This window comes from Condylostylus longicornis, unplaced genomic scaffold (genome assembly GCF_029603195.1).
Source record: "Condylostylus longicornis isolate FDR11 unplaced genomic scaffold, ASM2960319v2 ptg000075l, whole genome shotgun sequence".
NCBI lineage: Eukaryota > Metazoa > Arthropoda > Insecta > Diptera > Dolichopodidae > Condylostylus > Condylostylus longicornis.
In genome coordinates, this window is record NW_026578043.1 from 419,833 (window position 1) to 430,743 (window position 10,911).

Here is a 10,911-nt window from a genome sequence, read left to right on the forward strand (position 1 = left end):
GAGAAGCGAAAGTTTTAATAGTTTTGTATGCGAAGAACTTATTGTTATAGAAATTATTGTTATACTTGAATTTCTTAATGCTGACGACTCCTAATAACACGACTTTTAAATAAAATTTGGAAATTTGTGATGAATTCAGAAATATGTGGATATTCAAGTTAAGTCACAAATAAAAAGATTGAATTTAACTAACACATTCTGTATATAGATCTCTTATTCTAACTTATGTTCTTTTCTAAAAGTTCTATTTGATTTTGTTTTAGATATTAAAAATTCAATAGTATAATATTGTATTAAAAATTTAATGGAAAATTTTCTGGATAATATTCTGGATAATTGTGGAAATCAGTAGTTGAAACCGGAATACATATAATTTATATCTCATATATTCAATATTATATTCTTATATATTAAACTGAGCGAAATAATCAATATATTGATCTCCATTTGTTAGTTTGTTACTAAAAAAAAAACATAAATGAAATTATTATAAATTTTTTTTAAATAAATTATACATCTATATATAATAAAAATTAAACTTGAATATAAAAGTCCAAATTATGGGTTAAAACTAGTAACAGTATAATTGATTAGTAAAAATCACTCAATTTTCCAATATAATCCTGAAATGTCCAGTTTACTAACTGTCCAATTAAAAATAAAAAAGATAAAAGAAATTCCGTATTTATTAAACAAGTTTTTCTCTTGTTTTCAAAATTGCTGCACTATACGCGCAATTATATTCTATATTAGATAGGTGAATTGATATATTGCATTATATATATATAATTTTATTAAGACTGAAAGGGTTAATAATCTTATATTTTTACGTATGCCATTTAATAAGAAAAAAACTGTCTAAATCTTATTATGGCAGTATTCCTTATTGTCAGAAACGAAAGTACCTATTAAAATCATCTTGTATCATTAAATCTAAAATGCATAAATATAATGACACTGCATTGTTAAATAAAAACTATGCTTATTTTTTATAATTCGGAATACAAAATTTTGATTTATTGACATTACTAGATAGCTTCTATTAAATTTTTTATTACAACCATCGTTAAAATTAAAAGTCATTTGACAATTTCTGACGCTGCAATTCAGCGGAAAATGTCAAAAGTTATGAAAATTTAAATATTGACTAAATATATTGTCACAATTTTATGAAAAGCATTCAGAATTTTTGGAGTCCATAATTTGCTTTTTACAATTCTGAAGGCCTAACATTGTAAATTTTCATTAATATACAATACGGAATGAAACACTTCGTCAAAGTTGCGTTTATTTCTATCAATACGGAATATTGTTATTATTGTGATAGATGCCAAGTATATGTGATCTAAAAAGTTCAATATATTCACACGTATTTGAATTCATTGTACGCATAAAAAAATAAAATTTTTAATATAAAATTATCAATGATTAATGATTGCAATTCTTTTGTTGTTGTTTTCAATTTTGACTTCGTATATATTAATTGCATTTTAAATTTTTATATGCGCACTAATCATAAATTACCTTGTATTTTATAATTAAATTACATTTGGTCTATTACAAATCGCTTATAATCTTGTTTTAACCATATTAAGTTATTCCTCTTTTTTTTGAATTTTTTTTAATATATGACTAAAAAGAAAAACAAAAAATGTCCATAGATGGCAGACTGTATGGCTGCATAAAAATATCTTATATGTATGTATATTTGATAACATATTGACACATATATTTATAAAATAATGTATATGTATAAACATGAATGTTTAACATGAGAAATATGTTGCACATACAACCTGTTATAAGTAAAATACGAGTATATGGGTATGTTTTTTGTTTTCATAAAAATTAAATAGCGAAACGGCGCTTATTAATCAATTCAATGGAATTTATTTAGCTCATCATTTCATTTTATTGTTAAATAAATTAATTGCTATATTATATTATGTATATGTTATAATAATTGATAAATTTATGTATATATTTTATATATATACATAAAAACATAATATAATTACGATCTAAGTAATAGTTTTAAAGTAGACTTAGTGTCGTCGTTAATATCTATTGAGATCGTTTGTGCATTTAATTTTAAATTGCTCACTTGATAATGTACTAAAACATAATCTGTTTGTATATGTGTGTATGTTAAAAAATTTTCTTTAGGGTAATTTATTAAGTAATTGGCAAGAAACATCTATTTAAATAAATTATTTACACATAGGCGTACTAAATATTTTTGTTTATTTTGTTCACGTACAAGTCGGTAGTTTTCATAAGATTTCGAATTACAATTAATTGGAGAAATCTTTTTTTTTTTATTGTATTTAATATTGTTCCGGGGAATTTTATTTTAATAAACGAGTCGTTTTAAAATTCTTTGCCAAAACAAATTTTTGCCTTTAGTATAGGGTTAATATTATTGCATACAAAAAGGAAAGAAAATATATTGCAATGAGATTCAATTATAGAATTTTTTTGAATATATTTAGAATTGTTTGAATTAATATCTTTGCTAAAATACCTTTGTTTGTTTTAATTTTCGAGTAATTACACTTTTTTTATTGTATAATCTAAACTACATAATATAATAAAAAAATTGAGTTGATATAAAATTATTCAAGATCACTTACATATATATGAGTTAGTTATACTTAGCGAATTATGTAATAATTATGTAATTGAACTTTATGTAATAATTTATGCGTACTTAAACTAATCTATGTTTATACAAACATAATATTAATTAATTAATAAATAATTAAGAAAAAAAGAACTTTAATTCATTTAGTGAAGAAAACGGTTCAGGGAAACAATTTTTAGCACTAGGTATATAGTAAATAATTTTACTTTACAAGTTATATGTATTTTTGGTTTAGTTTCAAATAAGCAATTATACGTAACCAGGGTCATATTGGGTAACAAAACCGCTGAGAACTTGTTTAGCAAAAGACCTTAAACCAACGCATACCATCATGCGAAGTTGTTCTTACCATCTTACTCAAGGAAATTTTCTTCATAATTGATGGGGCCAAAAATCGCGTTTTGCGCTATTACTATAGAAAACCCAGATGATTTGGGCGGGACTTTCATAGTATTAAGGAACTCATATCCGAAACCTTGAAGAATATCTTCAGGTATTTACCTGGTACAGGTGGAATGTTACAATAAACCACGGTGGTCAGAGTTGCCTAGTTCCTTTACCCTTATCTTTTTTCAGCAATCTACTAAGTATCTACATATGTTTTGTTTATAAAACTTAAAGGCCAATCTATGAGAATATAAGTATAAATCGTGTATGTATATAATATAATCATTTTATTTGTAGAATATTGGGCCTTTTTTGATACATTTACCTTATAAATAAATTTAACAATAGTTTGGTTGATATCAACTATATGTAAGTAATTTTCAACTATACGGCATGTTTAATGGTTTTAGTTGAGATAGAAAAAAACAAACGTTTAAGTAATTTTTATAAAGTTTGAATTTTATAAAATTTTCCATTATTGATTTAAAATTTTTAATTTGAAATTAAAAGTATACCTTTAGCTTATAATTAAATCTTAGAGTACTAATTACATAAATTAATTTTTTTTTTGTTTTTATTTTAGATTTATTAAAAAAATTTATTAAAAAAAATTTCCAAAAGAAAACATTGAAGTAAAAACATTAATTAAATAACAAAATTCCAAATCTATATATTTTTGTTAAAGTATATGAAAACTAGGTGATGCTTTAATAGTTTTTCTTTATAGGAATGCCAATATTATGTTTTAGAATGCATAATATGATGCGTTTAAACCATATATGTACCAGTTTATAGTGTGAAAAGAAAAAGTGAATAATAAACCATTTAAATGGAATATTATGAATTGCTGTAGGTAAGTATATGAAAATATTGAGATTTCTAAAGAAATATTAATTCTCAATATAAGATTTTATTCAGGAAATTGATATGAAATACTTGCATATATTAAAAAATTTTCCTCGTTTTATAAGTTACATATTTATATACGCATATATTTTATATTTATTGTATTTTGTATTTTTATTTTTTTTTTATATATATAGATGTGATAGTTGCCTTTAATTACAGACGTTGTCTTAAAAAGAATTACATTGTATATTGTTTGGTTTTCAAAATGAAAATCAAAATAATATAAAAAAGGACTAAAACCAAATTCAAGGAACTATAAATTAATTCTGCTCTATTTAATAATAATTGAGGATATTATAAAGATATATATTTTAGAAATTATAATATGACAAAAAAAAATTTGGAGAAATTTCAATGTGTTTTCATGGTTGATCTAAAATAGAACTACTTTGTGTGGGTTTTTGTGCTACTATAAATATGGAAATTATTTTTTGTTAATGAATTTTGTTTATATTTATGTATGCAAAGGAAAATTATTTCAATATTATTTTGTAAATTTTAAATTCAAAAATTAATGACGATATGTAAGCGCACACTCGTCCGCCCCGCATCGAAATTTTCAACAATCATATTGGTTTAATATTCTTTCGTTATTCAACAAAAATCATATTTATACTATAAATTCTAATTAAATTCTTAATTAAATTTTAGTTATAAATAACAATAATTTATCTATGTATAATAATATACATAATCTATGTACATTATAATTTATAATATAATCTATGTATATTATATTTTATCTATGTAAATATACGATCACTATAATATTATCATTAAAAAATTAACTTGAATATAGTTTAAAATACTTAAAATATTGAAAAACAAAATTTATTTTAATAAAATCTACAAATATTCTTAACGAAAGAAAAATATTTAAAATAAAGGGAAATTTTTCTGTATATAGAACAATTCAATATGTGTTTTGTATAGGGAAATTAACGTATAAGGGAACTAGAATCACAATTATTAAAATTATTATTAATATTATTATTCTAAACATTAAAAATAATTAAAATTATTAAATTATATAATTTGCATTTTATATAGTTCATTTATTTTGCATATATACAATAATTTTAATATTGACCTTAACATTTTACATAATGAAATTTTTTACTTTTAATACTTATTTAAATATTATGCTTATGTTGTGGAATTGTTATGATAACTATATAAGTGTATAAGATTTTTGCATTATGTTTTATGACATTTATATTATATCGTATGCGTGTGCATATTTTGTTTTTTTTTTTTTGTATAACAAAAGAGTTCAATGATATTATGATGAAAAAAACTTATGAACGTATATACACTGAAAGAAAATCTTTACATTTTTTTTTTTTTATTTTTATATATGAAAAATTATTTTAATTTTTAAAATATTAAAAAATTTAAGTATAATTTTGTATGAAATATGATTTATATATACGTATATATGTGGGTATGCATGTATTTGAAGCATATTTTTATTTTATATATATATATATATATATATATATATATATATATTAGTAGGTGCAATAATTACCTTTAAAATTTATTTATGTATGTATGTCTTTCTTGTTTATATACTATTTAAATTTTTTTTTAAAATTGCTCTCAAGGTGAGCAAAAAAAAAAATGCTGAAATTATACAAAAAAAAAAAATAAAAGCGAAAAACCTTTTTCTCTTTTTTTTTTCTTATTGTTTTCTTCTTTTTTTTGATCTTATTTTTTCACTTTTTTATTATAGAATTGGTGCAAAAAGAAATAAAAATTGCAATTCTTTTTTCTTTTTTTTGCAATTTTATCCAATATGCTGCTATATTTGCGTAGTTTATTAACAGGTTATATTAATATTACAATATATGGTACACAATAATTTAAATTATAACACTGAATTCATTTTCGCAATAAATTATCACCAAAAAAAAAAAAATTTTTATTTATATTGTATGTATGTATGTACTTTAAAAAATTCGAGTAAATGTACATATAACGTAATTATTGTATTTAAAAAATTTGAGCACTGCAGAGAAAAATTACCAATAATTACTATTAATCGAGTAAGAGAATTATACCAGACTATAAAACACAAAAAAAAAATAAAATTTCAAACAAAAATCTAGAGATTATTTTAAAATATTTAATTAAAATTTAACAATTAATGTAATTAATTAATAAAAATGTTTGTATGTTTGAAGGTTATGACGTTTATACTACATTTGTTTTAATATTTCAATTAAATTTAGCCAATATTCGTATAATTAGAGTAGAAATAAAAATTAACAAAAAAAAAAAATGTTTATTTATTGAAATATGTAATTATTTTTTAAAATTTAAATAAAAATTTGTTATAAGAATTGAAAGAAGAACAACAAATAATAAGTAAAATTATTCTGTTGATTTGCAAAATTCAAAATTGAATTTTCAATGACTGGCGAATTGAAAAATGATAACCGTTTTTTTTTATAGTAAGTACTTTTTTTTTAATTTTTATTTTTTTTTTTATGTGTTACTAGCTTCACGAACGATTAATAACTGACAGTATTGTATTGAAAGATACTTTATTGATTCTGCAATCAAAATAAAAACAAGAAGTCAAGCACAACAAAAAAACAAAACAAAAAAAAAAATTAAACTTTTTTGTTTTTACTTTTATTTTTTTTTGTTCTTGTTTTTTTTTTGTTAAGCGACAGCGCGGTAGATTCAAGTAAATCGCGTAAACTGAATTTTAATAAAAATTTTTAATCACTTAATATTTTGTTTTTTCTTTCTTTTGTTATTCTTTTTTTTTTTTACTAATTTTAATATTTCATAAAAGTTAAAAAAAGAAAAATGCTAACCTTTATTTATACGCAAAAATTATAAAAAATCCCATGCAATAAAATATGATTTAATTAATATTGAAGAGCATAAGTTCATAAAAAAAAAAATAATAATAATAAAAAGAAAAAATATGTAGGCTTTTCTTGCAAGGTTGATGTAAAACGTTGACTTTTTGTGTTTTAAAAAAAAATCAGGAAGAAGTTTTTAATTTTTTTTTTTCTCTCTTAAATAAAAATTAATGAAAAAAATTGGCAAATGTATACTTGCAACTTTATAGACTTTACCTTTACTAGAATTATAGGGGGAGAAAAAATCAAATAAAAATTTATTTTGAATTTATTTTGAATGTTAGACTTTATGAGAGTTAGGCAAAAATATAAAGTTCCTGTAAGTTCATCGGCTTTTTAGGACGAAGGGAAAACTGAATAAAATTGTATACATATGCGTTATATGTGTTTGTGTATTGTATAAATGTGTTTGTATATTAAATTTAATTATATAATTTTAAAAATGTCGAGAAAAATTAAATGCGGTTTTAAAATATTTTCAATTTGCATATAGATATTGCATAAGATCAAAATTGGGTTTTTTCGATCATCTAAAATACTTTATTGCAGAAATATGCAGCATTTAATAATAAACTTATGTATTTTTTCAGATATTAGTATGGTTCACGGGTAAAGCCTTCCATTGGTATCGAAATAATTCATTCATTTTCGGAGCTTATTTTTTGAGATATTATAAATAGAACTGAATTTTAGCATTTTTACAGAAGAACGAAAACAAATTTTAGTTTCTATTTGTGAACTAATATCATTTTTGCGAAAAATATGGACGTTTACTCTTTTGAACATTCATCTTACCATTACTAATTACTTCAATTGTCATTTGTTCAATATTTACGTATAGAATAATAGTCTTTATTTCTCTGTAAAATTATTTTTTTCTTCTTAGTTTTATTACATTATTAAATTATTAATAAAAATTTTGTTATCCTCAGTGGTACAGATAAGGTCTTTCATAAGACAAAATTAAATTTTAGCCCAGTTAACTTAGTAAAATATAATAAAGTTTTATCTCTTGAGCTCGTTTTTTTTCATTGTACCGTAGTAATCAAGTTTTAAACTATTAAAACTAGCCCTAAAACTAATTAATAATTGGAATTTAATTGAACTCTTTTTTAACTTTCCTCTCGAGAAGGGACTTATATTGCCTATTTTACAAAATTATAACAATAATTGCAACACGGGAACTTTTCATTTGGTAATTTATTTTTTTTTTGTCTTTTTTTTCTAATTTCAAATAAATTTAAAGGTAGACTGTATTGAAAAAGTTTAATAAAAGCTATAACAAAGAAAGATAATACATGAGTTTAAGAGAAAAAAAAAGCTATTTAAATTGAAACCACATTTTAATTAATAATTTTATTTTTTAATCTAGCATAAATCTACTTATTACTCGTATATTAAACGTTTGTGTTATATTGTATTTTATATTTCTACACAAAATGATTTTATCTAAAAGCGCCAGTCATTTAAAATTATTATATTTAATTATAGTTTTATACACAATATAATATTATTATGATAAGTTCAGTTTTACAAGCATATATAGTAAAAGCTATCACAATTTATGTTATTAGCTATATATATGTACGTACATAATTATTTATTTTATATACACGTTTTTTAATGAATATAATATTGAATTTCTTAAAAACTACAAAAAAGAATGACTGTACATCTACTGTTAAATTTGTTGAAAGGTTTATAATACATTTTATATTCACTTTCATTATACATATTAATTCAAAAGGTGAGTGCGGAAAGAAAGTGTTTAAGAACTCTTCTCTCTCCAGTTAAAACAAAGAGAGTATATGAGTTTAGATTGTAAAAATTTTGCATACTTAATAATGTGCAGTTATTGACGTGAATAAATGAAGGTCTTAATGCGTTGTGCAATTTAAACCAACTGTATTTTAAACAATTTTTAAAATAAACTGTTCCTAAAATAAATTTTTACCAAAATTTTATGTTTATTAAGAGTTATACAAGGAAAAAAAAGTTATTCTAGTGAAAAATGCCTTCGCCAATATCATCTTGTGTACAAAATATCATCTTTCAAACGATGTAGAAGTCAGGTTGACAGAATGAAATTAATAGATACATTTTTACTAAAATTTTTTGAAATATGCAAAGAAGATCAAAAATAATATTATAGATATTAAATGTGTAGATGTATGTATTATATCTAACAAAAACATTGGTGTTCAGATCAAAATGTCGAATGTCATAATCATTGTCAAAAACGGAATGTGCTTTTATAGAAAACTTCAATTTGCATTAAACTTCCTTTTGATTTTATAAATGACACTCTTAATATGCATAACTTTTTTTAGTTTTACTGCATTATTAAAACTATATATACATATGTACATAACGTATCCATAAAATCTTTCTAACTACATACTTTCTGTTAGTAGTACCTTAAAAAAATCATCGATGAATGAATAGGTGCGAATATGAATGAATAAATGAATGAAAGAGAATGAATAATAATATAATAAGAAAAACGTATTGTCTGAGGTCGCGATTTTTTTTCAATTTTGTTTTTCTTTCTTTTTTAGCGATTTGCAAATTTATTTTAAGAGATTTCAATGGTACATGTGTTACAAGTATATTATAGGTATATGTATGTATATGTGCATATTTATATTGTATGGTTTTCACAGGTGGTAATATTGCAAGTTTTAAGAAGTCTTTTTCTGGTTTTTTATATGAAGCTTTTTTTAATTTTTACATTTAATTTTTATTTTAATAAAATATTTTGATCTGATTTATTGCCACCTTGACTGAGTATATGTTTCGATCCAAAAAGTATTAATGATTTTTTCAAATATTTTTTTTTTATTTTATTATGAAAATTTTAATATTATACAAAATTTGTAAGACAGAGAGTGGTTAAAAAATGGTAAAATTTACTAAATGGTGATTATTGGAATTTTTTCATATTTTTCCTTGTATTTAAATTGACAAATTAATAATAATCTCAAAAATTAAAATACATATTTATTTATGTGTATGTAACGTATATGTAGTGTATAATTGTAATCTAATTTTAATATCTGAAAATAAGTGTAAAATTTGAGAAAATTTTAAAATTTATAATAAAATTTTTAGAATTTTATAATGTGCAAAGTAATAAATTGAAGATTTAAGAAAATAAAGCAATACCCTTTTAGCGATTTTTACAATTATAAATAATTACTTGCAGGTGTTTATCACAAGAATCTGCCATGCACTTTACTCAATAATTAATAATTTCATTGCTTAATAAGTCAAAATTTATAAAACAAGAATTTAAGAAAACCTGTAGAAAAGGTGAGTTAATTGAATGCTTCTTCATGTTTAATTTGCAACCATAATTATATGTATAAGTAAGACGACTTTATTTCGTTCACCAAACATTTAGCGTTCGGCCGGAAATAAGCTGAATTTTATTTTTTTTTTTAAATAAAAGTACACTTGTTTTGAGAAAAATTGGGCATTTTTTTACAAAAACTTTTAATAAAATCATATTTGTAATTTGTATATTTAAGCAGATATTATGAGTCTACATTCTATATAACATGTTATATTCATTACAAGTGTAAATTTCTAAAACTTCCGCACAAAAATTGAAGTTGAATCAATTATTTAGAGAAAGGAGAAAATCTACACTTGAACAGGAATTTACACAATTTAATTTCCCTACATACTAATGTTAAATGTATATTGACAAGAATTAGTTCGTAGCAAACTGGATGGTGCAATTATTCCAGATTTATTCTTATTCTTTTGTTAATTCTTTGTATATATATGTGGGTATATATAATAAAATAATAAATTTTTTAATAAGTTTTTTCAAATATTTTTATACCTACAGCTTATATTTTTTCAACACCTTGTATATTTTTTTTCATTCTTATTGATAGTACGAGTAGGTAATAAATAATAGTGTTTTAAATGTTAAGGTGTTTGTTTTTTTTTATAAGGAATTATTTTACATTTTTGTCAAAAAAATATTTCCCTATAACCATATTTTATGCAACAATATATTGAGTTTATTAATGCTAACAAGAATATAAATTATCGGTAGCAATATTCATACTTAATATAATG

At 21.7% G+C, this 10,911-nt stretch overlaps 1 protein-coding gene across 1 annotated transcript in view; it reads right to left on the minus strand.

The window, feature by feature from the left end:
• LOC129612612 (proton-coupled amino acid transporter-like protein CG1139) overlaps positions 1-5,604 on the minus strand; it is a 28,215-nt gene extending 22,611 nt beyond the window's left edge. Inside the window, exon 1 of the mRNA XM_055526302.1 lies at positions 5,472-5,604. The gene's annotated coding sequence lies outside the window, so the exon portion shown is untranslated. The remainder of the gene's footprint in view (positions 1-5,471) is intronic.
• Positions 5,605-10,911: the final 5,307 nt, after the last annotated feature.